General features: G+C 34.8%; 1 protein-coding gene across 3 annotated transcripts in view; it reads right to left on the reverse strand.

Annotated features, from left to right (window-relative positions):
- The window catches only part of SEMA3A (semaphorin 3A), a 463,579-nt gene that overhangs the window by 325,881 nt on the left and 118,348 nt on the right, over window positions 1-19,350 (reverse strand). The window contains exon 1 of one of the 3 annotated variants that reach the window (XM_019451315.2): window positions 229-341. The exons of the other annotated variants lie outside the window; for them this stretch is intronic. The gene's annotated coding sequence lies outside the window, so the exon portion shown is untranslated. Of the gene's footprint in view, window positions 1-228; window positions 342-19,350 lie in introns of those variants that run through there. 3 annotated transcript variants of the gene reach the window in all.

Here is a 19,350-nt window from a genome sequence, read left to right on the forward strand (position 1 = left end):
AATTCTTATGCTGAGAAAATGACCTTTCACAACACACAGAACGCAGATGCACAAACTAAAAATCCACTATGTTACTAACATAACCGAAACTCCTTTGCTTTGGCATCATAGAGAATACACCGCCACTGTATCCTATCAGTCATTACAGATAAAAGAGATGTTCTAAGTCTGTATATTAAAAGTACACTACTTGGAAACATTGAGAAACAGAGAGAGAGCATGAGTTACCATTTCAGAGCTCCTGTGAGTCTTCTTTTCTATGACTTGCTGGTAATTTTGTATGAAGCAGATTTTTAATCTTCCCCAACCACATTCTTTTACTTTCTTTGAAAACTATAATCCAATAGCAGAATTCCACCCCCTCCCCAAACTGCTAGTGGTCAAATAAAATAAGAGACAAGGAGAGCGGCAGGGTGCCCACAATCAAGCTGATTAAACTCTGCAGGATCTCTGCAGTTTGTCAAAACCCTTTTTGCTGCCTCACATTTTCTAAAAATGGAAAAGGTGAAGCTTTCACAAGTAGCAGGCTCCAAATAAACCGGTACACCCAGCACAAAGCTCATGATACCAGCAAAAAAAAAAAAAAAAAAAAAATGCACACATTAGGAAGTTCTACTATTAGCTGATAGCCATCATGCTAATAGGACACTTCTCCATATTAATGTAAGATTCAGCTTTTGGACTCTACAAAACTCTTTCCATCCCTCGGGCTACATTTGTCCCAAAGAAGCATTAGTTGCATGTAGCCTTGAGGGACTTTTATACAAAACTTGTGGAAATGATGTATAGATTCTTTCCTTGGAAGGAAAAAAGACAAAACAAAACTGGGTCACTGATGGTGACTGTGAAAACAGTAAACCGAAGAACGCACTTTGACTTCTTCCGTTTCATTTAATTTCCTAAGTTTTACCCTGATTTTGCAGAGATTAAGTGTGCTGTGTATAGAGAATTAGATACGGGCTATATGATAGTTACCCATGATTATTATGGGCTCAGTGACATCTCTTCCTAGGTAGGTGTTAAAGGTAATAGGCTATTTTTTTTTTTTTTTTGGCATAGAACTTTGTCATAGCATAGTGTAACTCTTTTAGTTTTAATTTATATTTTAACACAATTGTTCTTTCTCTAAATATCACTGTTTTTTCAGCTCAAAAATAGGAATAAGGAATATAATCATTGTTTTGTAGGCATTATTCGTCATGTTTCCTGATATATGCTCTTCCTATTCTAAAATTCACAGTACATTTCACACTCACTATACTTGACTACTCCTTGTCTCAACATATTTCATCAGTTATTATGGTTGCTGAGTTGCCAATAAATTATTTAACTGAAATAACTGTTCTCTGGTGGACAGCATTTCTTAGGACAAACTCCATGAAAATTCAACTACTTCAGCAAGTCCTGGAACTGCAAAGTTGTATTAAAAATGCCCCCTTTCTAAATAAGCTTTGAAATAAATATCATTTGAAAAGATACATTTGTTTCTGAAAAACCAATTGGTCTGGAGATAGTGGCTATGTTTTTATTTTTAAAAGAAACAAAATATGAATTATCAGATAAGCAAAATGAATTGTTCATCAAATGACTTTTTAGGTCAGATCTGAGCCTCCTTTGCCTCATCCATTAAAATGAGTGATACAAAATTCTTAGGCATTTAATATGAATAAATACGGTTTTTAAATATTGGTAGCATTTAAAAAATAGAAATATGGCTTTTTCATATTCAGTCCCATGCTTTCTTTTTTTTTTTTTTTTTTTTTTTTTTTTAATTTTTTCAACGTTTTTTATTTATTTTGGGGACAGAGAGAGACAGAGCATGAACGGGGGAGGGGCAGAGAGAGAGGGAGACACAGAATCGGAAACAGGCTCCAGGCTCCAAGCCATCAGCCCAGAGCTTGACGCGGGGCTCGAACTCACAGACCGCGAGATCGTGACCTGGCTGAAGTCGGACGCTTAACCGACTGCGCCACCCAGGCGCCCCAGTCCCATGCTTTCTTTAGCTTTTAAATGTTAATACCAAATTGGTAAGCATGAATAAATTGTTAATAAAAATTATATGTTACCAGAATTTTGGAACATAGTTTAAGTAAGGAAATCATTAAAAGCTCTATCTTTATCACTTATTGTGTGAATCAATTATTTCTTTTTGTGTCCAGTAACATGTACAGATTAGAACAAATGGGTCAGTTGGCATAAAATGACTTTCATGTACCTCTACATTGCTCAATAACATTTGTTTATATAGCCACCTTTATCACACCTGGATGCGAGGTACATGGTAGGATACAATACTACGAGACCCAGGTATCAACTTAACCAACTTGCCTGAGATCTAACTACTCAGAAATCCTCCCTATTATACATAGGTATGGTCTTGAGAATGTTTTGCTTACCTATATTCATGTAAAAGATTATTATGAATGTTACACGCTCACAAGATAATACAAACACATAAGGCTGCACAAAACATTAATTCTTATTTTGGGGCATCTGGGTGGCTCAGTTGGTTAGGCACCCAACTCTTGAGGTCATGATCTCAAGTTCATGAGATCTGAGCCCCGCATACGGCTCTGCACTGAAGGCGTGAAGCCAGCTTGGGATTCTCTCTTTCTCACTCTCTTTCTCTCTGCCCCCACTCATGCTTTCTCTTTGTCTCTCAAAATAAATAAATAAATAAATAAATAAATAAATAAATAAACAAACAAACAAACAAACAACACATTAACCCTCATTTCAAGTGATTTCAAGTCTCCTTATCTACCACATAGATGCTGATTAATATAGCAATTTATCACGCATCAGCCACCAAATCCCAGAAGTCAAGATAGCAATAACTGCTATTACTGGGCATTTATTATAATTCAAAACCTGTTTAAAACACTCTATACCATTAAGCTTCTTTTTTTTTTTTTTAATTCTGACAACATTTCAGGGAGTTAGGTATTGTTAATTCACTTTATAGGTAAGAAAGTTGAGAGAGAGAGAAGTCAATGAACATGGATAATCAGTGACAGAATTGGTGTTAGAAGATTATTCATCCTGATACTAAGACTTAGTTCTCAGGCTCTGTGACCTCTTAGCATCAATATTTTGACTGGGGACATTGACGGGGAGAAGGGAAACTGGAAGGGTAGATAAGCCACAGAGTGCTTAGCTTACTCACGCCAAACCCTGATGAAATGCTCAATCATTTTTGTAAAAAATACAAACATAATTGGCTTTTCTGAGGTACAGTAATTAGAAGGGCAACTAGCTGGAAGGGAGCAGCAGGTGAAGAAGCAGATGATGTCAAAGACACTGACACTGACATAACCACTTCCTTAATTTCATGAAAAGATTCCTAAGGTCCTGAAGGTTATTAACCAGGTTAAACAGTATGCCAAGAATATGGTATAAAATTCAGGTGATCAATGAACTTGGGTTAGAAATAAAATTTATTTTCACTAAATTTCAAGTCACATGTAGAATTTCCTTCATAAGTGTAAGTAAAAAATACAGTCATTATAGAAATACCTGTAACTGTATCACCAAAAGAAATCAGATATTTTCACATCACATTATGATTCTTTCAGAAATCTCAGAAAGCCATTTATAACTGACCATTTCTTTCAAGTTATGATATTACTAGATCTTCCACTGGATCCCCTTATCTAATGCTTTAATTTTAAAAGGCTTACATTACTAAATCACAAATGTGTTCTTTTTAGGATTCTTATAACTTTATTATAACTGTTTTCCTTGAAATACTATATTTTTAATTTCTGCATTTAAAAACATCAGCCTAAGAAGCAGTTCATAGACTCCACCAGACTATCAAATACATGAAAATACTAAAACTCCCTAGTAGGTCAACCCACATCCAGAGCGGAGCTGGCAGTAAGGGACCCACCTCCCTGTTGCCACATTTGACATCATGCCCACCTCTGTTCTCTTTGTTGTTTCCCAGGCCCACACTATTACTATGATTATGGAATATTTATGTTGACCACATACCAAGGCCACATGATAATGGGTATTTTACCTTTAATCCTGATGATACTTAACAGGAGCTATACATATAAATCTTCTTGCTCTCATAAGAAAATGATTTCTTGCCTTTGGGTATTATAACATATTACTACTTGTATCTCCTATCTATAGATTTGTGCTTATTCTGCCTCTACACAGTAAAAATGACAGGCTCCTTCTAGTACATTAAAAAAGTTGCTAAGTTTTAGTAGGGATTTGTCCTAAGCCCGATTTCTAAAAGTATATTAATGAAAGAAATTGTTTCTCATTGCTAGCAAAATTGTAAATTTCATTCATATTGCTAGCATCACCTACTTATATTACTAAATGCATGTGGTTGGTCATATAGCATTATGTATAAAAAGTAAAAAGGGAATACATCTCCATTTGCAAAAATGAACAGTATTGGAATCTTTATTCATTAATTTTCTTCATGAAAAGGAAGTCAATTTTAGAAGCATGTTAGTCATTATTATTATTGTATTTTATTTATTTGTATATTTATTTATATATAATAGATTTAATGTATATTAAATTTATATTTATGCTGAGTATATATTTAATTTTCTATATCTTATGATGTTTTGGCATCTCTTGGGGACCTTACTGTCCTGGGGAAAGGCTGACCTTCCTAGGGTAGCTAATTCTTAGGGGTAATATAGAACTTATCAGGAGCATTTTTTCAAGTTTATTTATTTATTTCCAGAGAGAGAGAGAGAGAGAGAGAGAGAGAGAAGCAGAGAGAGAAAGGGAGAGAGAGAATCCCAATCAGGCCCTGCAATATCAGTGTGGAGCCCCACGCAGGGCTCCAACTCATGAAATCGTGAGATTATGACCTGAGCCAAAACCATGAGTTGGATGCTTAACTGACTGATCCAACCAGGCATCCCTGGGACATAATCTTTATGCGTAGAACTATAGATCCCAAACTGCACCACCACTTACCTTCCTATCTAAGTCACGGATAAAACCATTATTTCTCCTATCCTAAATGAACCCAGGGCCAGGTACCAGATAACTAGGGTCTACTCCTGTAGCACAAAGCCTACTGGAATTGTATAAACTAGCTAATCCTAAATTGCATCTCTGCCTTATGCTGCCTTTCCTGAAGAAACCCCATTAAAGGCTCTGTGCTAAGATTCTCCCCTTGGACTTGCTTCTCTTCCCGACCAAAACATGGTTTCTCACATGGCACTGCATGGTGTATCATGCCTTTCATTCTATGGGAGCTGTAACGTTAACTGTTTTTCTTTAATGGCATTGAGTGTTCCTTTTGTCACTCAGTTACCTGTATAAATTATGACCTTGGCACAGAGCAGTTATAGTTCAAAGTAAAAAAGATAAACTATGTATAATTATTTAATTATGTTATACAGGATGAAATATTGTAATGTAGTAAGAAAGGAGAGACTTGAAATCACATGGAGTTTTCCAATTTACTTGCTGTGTTACGCCAGTGCAGGTTATGTACCCTCCCTGTGTCTCTGTTTTTTCTTCCACAAATTGATTAGAATTATGATTGCCATTCAGGATTTATTATAAAGACTAAGCGATAAGACATATGAAAAGGTCTGTATCAAAGGTATACTAAATACATAGTGGCCATTAATACTGGTGAATTACCTAACATTAGCCAAATACGTAATTAGCTGAATTCAATTCTTCATTATTGACTTTAGGAACTAGGGTTATTTGATAATAACAATTTGATTACAATTACATTTTCCTAAATTTCAGTTTACCTAGATAAAACCAAGATGTTTGGATGCAATCTATGGAGGAGAACAGATAGTTTATAAGTCCAGTTCTAATGTGATAATTCCAATTTTATCTCACAATCTTTACTTTTATATTATGGTTATATTAGGGTTACATATTTAATTTAATATACATTTATTTATAAATAAAAGTACCTTTTCTTGTATGGTTTTCCTAAGTTTTTTTTCTCCTAAGTTACATCTACATGTTTTCTGACACACTATGGGAGATAACTCTCAGTAAAATTAAAATTTTAGGGTCCTACTTTATAAAAGTAGTAAAGCACCGTCTCCCTCCACTGTATAATCCAGCAATAAGATAAAACAATAACTTTTAAGATGCATTATCTGGGATCTGACAGTCTGAGTTCCAATCATTGCTCTGTAATTAATTAGTTGTGTGACTTTGGTTTAATCACATGTAAAATGTGAATAGTAATAGCACCTCCTTCATAGTGATATTATGACACTAAGTGAGCCAATACTTGTGACACAAATAATTCTCAAAAGTAAACCCTCAGTAAAAGATTTTTGTTCTCACATCACTATCATCATCATCATCATCATCATATTTTAACTGTATTCGAGGAAAATATGCATATTTTAAGAAAGATATAAAATAAAGTCTTTGAGGATTTAAAGACATGGGAAATCATATCAGTCACTTTTAAACTCATTATGGGCTTCCTGAAGAAGGCTGCATTTGAGAAGAGAGGCTCCACCACCCATAGGCAAGAGGCTCCGCAGATACGAGCATAGTCACACTGCCTAGATTGGAAATTTGATCCTACCACCTTACTTGCTGGGCAACCTTCGGCAAATGACTACAACTCTAGCCTGTTCCCTAACTTGTAAGTGAAGGAAATAATAATACACTGCTTGCCAGCTTGTAGTACAGATTAAACAAATCTTTACATGAATGTCATCCACTGCTGAATGTAATTTAATGCATAACAAGTGCTTAACAAGTAACTACAAGGAGAAGATTCTTTTTTAAATGATCTCCGAAGATTAGCTACCAACACACTGGCTTTAAACTAATTGTGCATTTTCTCTATACTGTAATGTTTATGTCAATCAAAGATATCAAATACTCAAGAGAGTTTCAGTCCCTCCTCTGAAGATATAGTTCACTGTGGTATGGTTGCTAAAGTTTACTAATATTCATTTTAGCAAGGCTTTGAATCTACATGTTCTTTTGGCATTAATCATTACATAATCAAGCATGCCAAGTATCACAGACCACCTTCAGCTAAAGCAGAATATAAGTGCTTTTCACCTCTTAAAAAGAAAACATTTCTCTGATGAGAAGAAATCATGTCATTTCCTGAGTGGAAGTTCACAAGGGGTATGTGTAGCATGCAATGAGTAAAAAAAGAGTAAATTTGGAGAGAAAAGTGGAAAGAGCTCCACAGAAAGAGCATAAATGAAAAATATGTCCATGCTTCTACATAAACATGACTGCTTCTTACAATGAACTATAGTTCTTTAAAAAATGGAGAGCTTATTCCCTGATTATATTCTGTCATAAATCATATGGACAGATGTGTGCCTTAGTCACGCATCATGGTTGATTACCATCATTCAGGGTTTATGCAACACAGACTAAGGATTTTACTTTTTAATTTAACATTTAATTTCTTTGGTATTATAACAAACAAAAAGTAATATCCTATGAATTTTTCTTTGTTATAGCACATCTGCACAATAAAAATATTTATGTCAAATATTTTTATTTTAAGTATGACTTTAAAATCATGCATGTCTGTTTATTCTCTTCAAGAGAGTAGTGAATTTTAGCTTTTAAGTGTAATTTAAAATAAATTTTTTAGTTTTTAATTATGTATTACCTTTCCTAACTATTTTGAAAAATGTCAAAGTGTGAGTATGTCAAAGTGTGTAAATAAATAAAAATGATTTGGAAAACTAGTATTCACCAGCATAAAAGTGGAACCCATTTACATTCCTGGCACCATGAGTCAAGGATTTCTTTAATTACAGGGTGTATGAAAGACTTTTCAAATATTGTTGAGCCACAGCAGCCTGACTTAGGTGGGTGGGATAAATCCATGGAGGGGTTTCTTACAAAATCAAATTCCATTGGACGGTAGTAATCTACTGGGGTTTCCAATCAAACCTTGTTCATTAGTGCTAGTCAGAGCTAGTACACGGAGCAGATTAACATGGGATTACTCAATGGTTCTTAGACAGAGTTCAGATTTGACATTGGTCATGGATATAAAGTTAATGCTGAATTGGCTTCGGAATTCAAACCCTTATAGTTATTTGCCAGGTCCAATGAATGAACAAAAACAAGATTGTTATAGAGCAAAAAGAAAAGAACATATGGTTGAAACAAAACAAATGTTGTTTTTGGCTGATAGATGAATAGCAAAATGATGATCATTTATACACTGACAATCATATTTTACCAAATTAGAATTCCAGATAACAAAAATAGGTAACTTTTAAAAATATCTAACAGGAAATTTCAAAACTTATCTTGAATTTCTTTTTTTCAAAAAGAATGAAATCTATCAAAAAGTGTGTGGTCTTAAAACCATTCTCTATTCTTATGAAAAATGAAGTACATATCAAAATATGTCTAGTATTATAGACTACAATTATCAGTGAAGATGGTAAGAAGATTCACAATATCATATCCCTGCCTACATTATAACTACCAATGGCAAAGGTAATGTCAAAAATAATGTACTTTCAACATTCAATATGCACTTATTGTTTGATAAAATGTATAAGGCATGTACTCGATATTGTAGCAATGACTAAAATTAAGCAGATAGAACCAATCCCTTCCCTCAAAGACCTTATATTTGAGCAGAAAGAAAAAAGACATTCACTGCATATTAAAAAGTATGAACAGGAATGGCATGGCTAATATGATAAATGCTTTCTATGTAATAATTTATACTTATCTTTATTTTTTATAATAGGCCTATAGACCATAACTAAGAAGAATATGTGTGTATATACATATATATAAACATGTGTGTGTGTGTATATATATATATATGTATATATATATATATGTATATACATATATATATATATGGTGTATATATAACAGGAAATATATATATATATATGTATATACACACCTCACATATATATATAACAGTTGTAGACTTTGGAGTTGAGGTCATGGAAAAGCAAAGTGCTTGCCCTTATGAAACTTCTATTCTAGGGAGAGGTGACAGACAATAAGTAAATGAAGAAGTAAATTATAATATGATATTAAAAACACAAGCTATCAAAGTGGGGCAAAGGAGAGAAAGAGTAGTGAGAGGTGTTACTGGAAATTAGAAGGCAATGGAGAGCCATGGTCTCCTTTGCAGAGATCTGAATTAAGGGAGGAAGCCAGCCAGAGGACATCTGTGAGGAAAGTCTGAGGCAGCAGAGACTCAAAGTATACAAGTGGAAGTATTTCAGGAACAGTAAGGGGGCACATGTGACTCTGGTGGCCTGAGCAAGGGGTGTGGTGAGAGATGAAATCAGAGGGAGGAGGGAAACTTAGCTTAAAGAGCCTTGTGAGCTTCGAAGGGCTTGACAGGCATGGGCAGCCTTGTAACTGGAAAGTTTTGAACGGAAGAGTGATAAGGTCCAGAGTATTCTAAAAGAACATTCTGCAACCTGGCAGAGCAGGGCCTGTTGAAGGGGCCTGTTTTAGCATGGAGGTTATTCAAACAGCTTGTACAGTTGTTCAGAGGAAAAACATGGGTTGCCTCTGCAGGACCTTTCATAGTGGTAATGGCTAAATGAAGGTTGGCAGCCCAATTCTAAATTGGCCATTTCTATAATTAAAGGAAAAATCTTATAAACTAAATGTAAGTGTTTCATGAACTACAAACATATATTCTTGAATTATTTGCTTTTGACTTATTTCAGCTTGGGATTTATAAGTAAAGCCCGTGGGCAAATCCTAGTCACTCTATAGCTAGTGAAAAAACATAGAGTAATTCATTTTATTCTGTAAAAATTTCCCTGTGAAAATGGGATATATGAATGGTATGTGTCTATGAAGTGTTTTCACGTATCCTTACTTGATTCTTTGTCATTTCATTTTGGAAAAATGTCTGTGACATAAACTTTTAATCTTTGTTTTAAAAAAGGTTTTAGAGGCTGTTATAGGCACAGTATTATAGACCCATTTTAAAAGTGATAGCCAGTCTAATGTGCAAAATCTGCTTATGACTTGATCTCTACCCTCAACAGATATGCATTATTTCCAAGAAGGTAAATATTTTACATACGAGAGAATGCCACAAGATTTTCTAAAATAAAATTCATAATATAAACTTAATTTTAGACCATTAGGTGTGTTCAGTGGCAGTTAGGAAACAAGTGATCAGTTTTGGCTGGAATAATCACGCAAGACGGCACTTAATTGTAGTAGTCCTTATGCGAAGAGGGAGAAAAGGAAAGAGAAAAGTAATGAGGGAGAAAGAAAAAAAGCAAAGGAAGTGAGGAAATACTATGATAGAGAAATATAGGATAAAATAGGCAGAGAGGGAAAGATTAGGAACTAAGGTCCCTGGGTGGGGGAAAAACACATATTTTGGAACAATGCTGGGAGCCTCTGACCATAGCAAAGCCCATCAGGGTAAGGTTCCTCTTTAATTAATTATTTATTGATTTATTTAATTTTTTAAAAATGTTTATTTACTTTTGAGGGAGGGAGGGAGGGGCAGAGAGAGAAGGAGACAGAATCTGAAGCAAACTCCAGGCTCTGAGCTGTCAGCACAGAGCCCAATGTGGAGCTCGAACTCATGAACCAAGAGATCATCACCTGAGCTGAAGTTGGATACTTAACCAACTGAGCCACCCAGGCACCCCTAGGTTCCTCTTAAGAATGTAACAGAAACCGGGGCGCCTGGGTGTCGCAGTCAGTTAAGCGTCCGACTTCAGCCAGGTCACGATCTCGCGGTCCGAGAGTTCGAGCCCGGCGTCAGGTTCTGGGCTGATGGCTCGGAGCCTGGAGCCTGTTTCCGATTCTGTGTCTCCCTCTCTCTCTGCCCCTCCCCCGTTCATGCTCTGTCTCTCTCTGTCCCCAAAATAAATAAAAAACGTTGAAAAAAAAATTAAAAAAAAAATAAAGAAAGAAAGAATGTAACAGAAACCACCTACTCCTCTTCAGGTTCCCCTCGGGAATTTGACAAAACACCTTACTAAAAATAAGAAGTAGACCATAAAATGTATGACCCACAAGGAACGGTATGATCACGGTATGGTCATAGATCACCCGTCATAGAATGGAAATGAGCCAATGAAAAAGGAATGACTACACACTTAGAGTTACCTAGCCAGCAAGGATAGAATCTAAGAAGCAACACGGGAGAAGGAAGGGGTGGAGGTGGGGGAGTGATCAAAACCTCATAAAACAGGGACCCTTGCCTATAGTTGTGGGCATTCACTTTCAAATGCCCCCCTCTCTGCAAAGAGAGTTTTCATACTATTCTCATTTTCTGATCTTATACTCTAATAAACTTTGCCTGCTGCTCATTTTATTTTGTGCCTAGCTCTTCATTCTTCAAAGCAGCAAGACATGAATCCTGGGTATTGAGGCAAAAAAAAAAAAAAAAAAAAAAAAAGCCTGCAACAATACTGAGCCTTCAATGTATGCCAAGAATTATACCAGGATCATTCACAGATAGTCAAGGTAGCACCAAAGAGCATGCATAATCGCTAACAGAGAAAGTGTGAGAGTGTGTAAAATATTCTTGAATCCTATAAGATCTATTAGAATAATTCTATGTAGGAGATCTTTATAAAATCTGTATAATAACCATTTATATATTATAACTGCCACTTAGGAGTTTATTTTGTCAAAGTAGCATTGTTCTGAACTAGACCCAGTTTCCTGACTTTCACCATCACTAGCTAAGGTAAAGAATGTAGCATTTAATCACAGATTTCAAGCTTAAATGCATGCAAATGGTGCAAACTTCAATACAGAAAAGCAGCTTGGTATGAGGTCTTTTTGATGAATGGACAACCCTCAAAGTTGTTTTCCTTTTTGCGAGGCCTTTTTGCCTGTGATGAAATTCAAAATTGGGTTAATGGCAAAAACATAATTTTTGCTTGCATTTACAACAAAATAAAGAGAACGCAAAGATAATTTGTAGCATGTTCTAATTTGTTGGGATGATGGTGATGGAGTACAGTTTTGAGTTTTATGAATTAAATCTTTAATGTATGGGTGGCCCCGTATTTTTTCTATAGTCTGTTTTTATTGGATTTCAAATAATTCCCTTTTCACAAATAAGTGTTTTTGTAAATTATAAAGAAATAAAAGAGCCAGTATAATCTTTAGGAACATTACTCAGAGAACCAGAAATGAGTCAAGTGATCAAGGACTGGAAATAATAGAGGCCAGTTACTTTTTATGGCAGTCGATGTGGAAGAAAATATTTTAGTGTCCCCATCTTTACACTCTAAAAACTCATTTGCACTGTCACAAGAGAGTTGGGTAACCATAAATAAACATTAATGACCCCTTTAACACCATGTCCTGGAGAAGTTTCTGGCATATAGTAAATGTGTAGTTCTTAGAAGGAAGAGAGAAAAGAGAAAGCAAAGGGGGGAAAGAGGGAGAAAGAGAGAGGAAATCAATGGTAATTTTCAGGATAAGAAGTTTTAACATGTGATAAACACAACATTACTTGCTACACGTAATATTTGCCGGTTTCTTTTCTGATGAGACAGACCCTCATACACCTGAATTAATTGATTATACCTCATTTATTTTAACATTTGACAAGTTTATAGAAAATAAAAATATTCTTTATTGTACTGACTTTTATTCATTTTGGTCCACTCACTTCTTTCCTTTGTTCATTCAACAAGTATTTGCTAAGCGTGTATGCACTCTGCTAGACACAGAAAATGCATGTGTAAATAACATGATGTGGGTCCAGCCTTGAAGAAATTCAAAAGCCCAAATGAGGGAACTTCATTTCGGAGAAAAGACCAAAAATGTAACTAAACTGAAGACACAGAGGTAGTACAGGGTGAGTAACTGTAACTCAGATTCACAAAAGATTTCCCTACGGAAATAATTTTAACCTGGGATTTTGATCCGATTGCGCCAAGCTCATGGGGATATAGCAAAGCAAGTTTAGATAAAATAATAAAGGCATTCCAGGCAGAGTGAACAGTATTATAAAGTCATGGAGACAGTAAAACATTGAATGTTCAAAGATTATGTGCAGTTTTGTGTTTCCAAACATACGTTTTAATGAAACAAGCAGGCAAAAGATGAGGTTTGAGAGGTTGTCATGGCAAAAGATTTCAGGAAGATTTTAATCAGAGGAGAAACATTGCAGGAAAGAGCACGTTCCCAGAAACCTGCAAGAGGGGCTGAAATCAGATCAGGTGACTATTTTAATAATCCCAGTGAACAACAATGAGAACCTGAAATAAGATGAGGGCAATGGTTTTTCTACCAAACCCCTATAAAATACACCATTTCCCTATATTTCTCGAAACAACAGTTATTAAAATCTATAGTATATAGCATGTTTTCATGAAAAAGAAGAGATAATACAGTGAACGATGCCAGAAGTTATGTTATTTTATAGTACATGTTTGCACTTCTCTGTGTTTTCACAGGGGGCCTTTGGAGTCTTTAATCAGTTATGTCCTAGCCTATAAGTATTTTATGATATTATTTTTCTGGCAAATTTAAGGCTTGTACTTGCTGGTTTAATTGATGTATCCCCAATATGTGATGTATTCAATTACAGGGATTTGGGGCCAAACATAATGATTAATATCACATGCCCCACATTTTTACTGAATGGACAAGAATAAAGGTATGATATGGAAGACATAAATTCTTGTAAGAAGTTAATTCAGTTAAAAGTAACACAAAACTGGCGTGCCTGGGTGGCTCAGTTCGTTGAGCGTTCGACTTTGGCTCGGGTCATGATTTCACTATTTGTGAGTTTGAGTCACGCTTTGGGCTCTGTGTTGGCAGCTCAGAGCCTGGAGCCTGCTTCGGATTCTGTGTCTCCCCCTCTCTCTGTTCCTCCCCTTCTTGAGCTCTGTCTCCCTCTCTCTCAAAAATAAAGACAAAAAAAATTTTTTGAGTAACACAAAACCAATTACATTCAATTTATTTTATGACATCACTGGCTAATATTAAGCAGGAATAACTATTTTATGCCCTGAATATATATTCTACTCACATTTGTGGTTGGTCTATTAAAAATACAGTTAATTGAGAATTCAAAATATACTTATCTCTTAAATATGTCAAAAAATCAAAACTATGGGTAAGATAAATGACTTTTTTACATGTACCTACTGAACAATTAGGAAAATGAATATCAAAACTTTGAAACAAAAAAAAACTAGTGAATAAAATATTTAACAACACACTGTACACATTTAAGTAAGATCTTCTAATTTTTAAACATTTGTAATGAAGATTTTCTGTTTAGGTGAACATCGTAAGTGCACATGATACAGACAGTGATAGTTTGTGAGCAGGTGAATGCAAAAACATATGCACCCTTTCACATGTTTTACCATCAAAGGGATATTACCTAATTTACTTTTCCTTAACTACCCAAAATAGTTATCTGCCATCAATTGTACTACCACTTTCTACTCCCCCTCCCCCATGGCATATGGGGGCATGAAAGGTAATTAGATTTTCTTTTGCACACTTAAATGGTTATTTTTGAATTCGACAAGGACAGTTTTCTACCCAAATCTTCCATGAACTCATACTAACAATTACAGTGGTCCTTCCTTTATACTTTGACATAATAATATTTTGTATTGTACTAAATCAAAGAGAATCACAAGTATATGGATGGATTTTGTCCTATCTCTCTCTTTGATATTCATATCTGAAGGTAGTTAGCCAAGGCATTTAAACACAAACTGATGAGTCCATGTCACGAAAAGAAGGACCAGAATCATATGCTCTTAGGTTTTGTAGATCAGACTTTATTGTGGGTTTTATATTTGAACACCATGACCTATGTAGAATGGAGTTTCAAGCAGTCAATACCTACGACAGACATGGTTTTCTTTTTGTAACTATTGGTTGCTTTTCTGAGTAATCTCTAAATCCCACTTTGCAGTCATTCAGTTAGGAGTTCAAAAAGACATCAAGACTTTGAGATATCAGAATAACCAAAAGTATCTAAGATGATTAAGAAATTTGCCAAGGGTATTTGGAAGAAGTTTTTGGCTTTCCTCCAAAACTCTTTTACCTTAAAACCAAGGTTTAATATTTTATGACAAGAGCCCTCCCCTTTAGACAAAAGGGGCATTTCAGCTTTTAATACAGCCCACAATTTTATAATAAAGTTTGAAACTAAAAGATTCAGGTGACTCTAGTTTTCATTAACTGTTTTAAATTCACTTAATTTTTAAGTTAAGTTTTCATTGCCTCTTATCTACAATGCATGGAACTTGTTCTTTATTATTCCTAGTTTGTGGTTTTATACGCTTCTAACTAATCATTGTTCATTATACCAAAAGAATCAGATTTCCAACTATGGTTTGATGTCATTGTGTATGTGCAGGACGTCCACAGGTGCCTGGAAGGCCAAAAAGGAAAAAAAAAAAAGGAAAGAAGGAAACCTGCCAAGATTAAAGTTGCATAGATCCAGATGTTACTGCTGCTGCTGTTTGGGAAAACACACACACACACACACACACACACACACACACACACACACACACATTTTAGAGCTTGGCATTTTAGTCTTACAGCTGGCAAGTAATAAGAGAGAATGAAGTCTGTGTGCGTGCATGCATGCTCCTTTAGTGGCAGAAAAAGGAGAATGGAAGGAAGGGAAGTTCAATCTGCTGAAATAAAATAGGAATGTGGATGAGAGCCTGTTCAACCCCACTGGCAATGAGGTATTTCCTTGTTATTAATGAAACATTCTGGCATACTGGGAACATTATAATTTGCATGAATGAACATATAGAACCCCCCAAAAAGTAAATAAATTAAAACTCTGACTTCTAGTATTATCTTTTAGTTTATTCACAAAATTATCACAAGCAGGATTTTGTTGTGTTCCCTTTTCATTGAGCAGCTTGTTTCTACCATTACTCATTACTCCTTTCCCAGTACTCCATCAGAGTTCCGGCAAAGGATTCAAACACTCCATAGGTCAGTGAGTTGTGCAATTTGCTAATATGAGGATTGGTGTGGCCCTATGAGTTTTACTAATGGCTCACAGCAGATGTTTTATCAGGATATTACAAATAAGCTCCAAATTCTAAGACCTCATGACTCATTTCCAGAAAAAAAAAAAAATGACACTGTCGCTGCACGTTAAAATGTAATCAATATGATTGTAAAAAATGATGAATACTTATTCAGGGCAATGTAATCTACATCTTTTTTTTTTTTTTTCATAAAACCTGCATTAGATGCATTTCCAATGACAAGACATGTTCTTAATTCTAGCCCAGGTTGTCCTAGACAGTCTTTAGATATGTAAATGTCTAGATAAGTTAAAGTCTTACTGATTCCTAAATTAAGCATATTAGATCCTAGGCGAAACTGGAACCCAACATGAAACTAAAGGCTAAAATTAAAAAGAGATCAAGTAAAATTGTCAACATGAAGAAATTAATCTTTTGTGTCTGGGTGGCTCAGTCCATTGAGTCTCAGACTTTTGATTTCTGCTTAGGTCATGATCCTAGGGTTGTAGGATCAAGCCCCACATCAGGCTCCCCACTGATCTTGGAGCCAGCTTAAGATTCTCTTTCCCTCTCCTCTCTTCCCCGCTTGTTCTTTCTCTCTTGTTCATTATCTCTCTAAAATTAAAAATGAAGAAAAATAAACTAATCTTCATTTGGTTTTCAGCAGAAATTCAGGATAGTTAAAAGAACATAACATTAACACCTGGCTGTGACAATCAATCTAAGGCACTGATAAGTTGAAATATATGTCTGTTTTCATACATCTAATGAAATAAGTGTCAGTATGCCTTGAGATATAGAGATAGATAGATAGATCCATGTTTCATAGAAAGTAATTGCAGAAGAAAAAAAAATACATAAAATGATCATTGCATATTAGCTCTTAATCCAGAATAAATATTTATCGTTCTCTAGTATACTTAAAGATTGAGTAAAATTATTAAGTTTGATACACCCAAATAGGTTACATTTAAACGTATTTACTCACTGCAGGCATGTTATCAATGCAATGACTTAACATAATAGGATTATGAATCATTGTATCATTTCAGATAAGAAAGAAATAATACAATCTCACTTTTTAAAAAAGTCATGATTCAATCTAAGACTGCTTCTTTGAATACTGTTTGGGGCCTTGATTTAGAGAGTTAGATCATTAGGCCTTTAGTTACCTTCATTAATGCTGTTTCTGAGACAAAAATATAGCTTTGATGGAGCGTTTCTTATATAAAATTAGAAAAACAACAAGCGTTCCATCTTACTGCACATGTCAATTTGAGAAACATGTCACAAAATTAAAATCCTCCAAAATTTTCCTCTGAAGCTATAGTTAAGGTCTTCATCATAAACATGTTTATAACCTTCCTTGATTACCATTAATTTGGTGTTCACACTTGCATCAGATTGTAAAAATGCAACATAAGGACACAACTCTCTATTGGCCAATATTCAACTCCAGTAACACTCCTACTTTACAATGATGCTGTTCAACATTTTCCACAACACTGACTCTATACACCCTATACTCCTCATTTGCCTCTTTATAAAAATCCTCAGCACTCATAGAAGAAATTAAAAACAAAACAAAACAAAACAAATAAAACAATGAAGATAGTTGCCTGTAATGAATAGAAAGTTACAAAAGAATGTTCATTACTATTTCAAAATTTCAAACTCTTCCTGCCTGCCATGATATATATTTTTCTGAAGAAAAATCCAGATGAAGAAAGCATAGCTCCAAGGCCAGAGAGTCAGAGGAAAGTTTGGTAAGTGTGCTTATTTGAAATGTTTTAGACAGAGGAAATTTTCAGTCATAATGCCTGTGAGCAGTGACGCTTTTCTCTTTTGTTTTCAGTTTGCAACTTTTATCTAAAACATATGCTTATATACACAGAGACTAAGTATCTGTTATAATTTAAATGAACTCTAAGCCTTGGGGCATCAAGGAAGTTATTTTTAAACCTTAAAGTGAAATAACTTTCAAATTTCCCACATTACACTAGGTCCCATGTCCAGAAATATAAACTTAATATACTGAAAAGATGTAATTTTTAGGTTCTGGACTGTGTTATCTCCTCTATTTAACAGATTGAGTATATACCTAAAGTCTACCAAGTGTACTTTAAAAAAAAAAGCAACTACCCATGCCTATCTTTTCTTAAATTTCATTAAATGCCCAAAGCAACAGTTTCCTCTTAAAAGTTAATTAACTACAAGGCAGCAATCAAAAACTAAACTTAAATCACTGCTACTTTAATTCCTCTCTACATGATTCCAAATGTCTGGATCAATTTTTCCTGAAGAGTGAGTATTTTGGAACTGCAAATTTGTTTGCTATTTATACATATATTTACTATTCTATAAGTTTTATTTTATAAATGGAGTAATATATTTTATGTGATGTAAATTTCAAGGTAATATTGGAAATACTTGATTTTATTTTTTGAAATCATTCCTTTTATTTCTTTTCTCTTTTCATGATGAGTGTACTCTTTAATCCCCACCCTGTATTCCCCAACCCTCCACCCAGCTCCCCTCCTGTAACTGTCAGTTTGTTCTCTATACTTAAGAATCTGTTTCTTGTTGTTTCTCTCTCTTTTTCCTTGGCTTGTTTGTTTCTTAAATTCCACATATGAATAAAATCATATGGTATTTTTCTGTCTCTAACTGACTTCTTTTGCTCAGAATTATACTCTTTAGCTCCATCCGTGTAGTTGCAAATGGCAAGATTTCATTCTTTTTTGTGGTTGAATAATATTCCATTATCTATATCTAGCTATCTATCATCTATCTATGCCATATATATATATATGTAGTATATGTGTGTGTGTGTGTGTGTGTGTGTGTGTGTGTGTGTGTGTGTGTATCACACCTCCTGTAACCACTCAACTATCAATGGACACTGGGGCTATTTTAGTTTGGCTATTGTAAATAATGCTGCAATAAATGTAGGGGTGTGTATATCCCTTTGAATTAGTATTTTTGTATTCTTTGTGTAAATACCCAGTAGTATGATTCCTGGATCATAGGGTAGTTCTATTTTTGACTTTTGAGGAAACTTCATACTATTTGCCACAATGGCTTCACCAATTTTCATTCCCACCAATGGTGCAAGAGAGTTCCTTTTTCTCCACATCCTCACCAGCATTTGTTGTCTCTTGTGTTTTTGACTTTAGCCATTCTGACAGGTGGGAGGTGATATTGCATTATAGTTTTGATTTGCATTTTCCTGATGATGAGTGATGTTTTCATGTATGTGTTCGTCATCTGTAGGTTTTCTTTGGAGAAATGTCTGTTCATGTCTTCTGCCCATTTTTAATTGGATTTTTAATTTGCTTTTTGGGTGGTGAGTTGTATCAGTTCTTTATATATTCTGGATACTAAT

Source organism: Panthera pardus, unplaced genomic scaffold (genome assembly GCF_024362965.1).
Source record: "Panthera pardus isolate Hobbes unplaced genomic scaffold, ASM2436296v1 HiC_scaffold_8, whole genome shotgun sequence".
Lineage (NCBI taxonomy): Eukaryota > Metazoa > Chordata > Mammalia > Carnivora > Felidae > Panthera > Panthera pardus.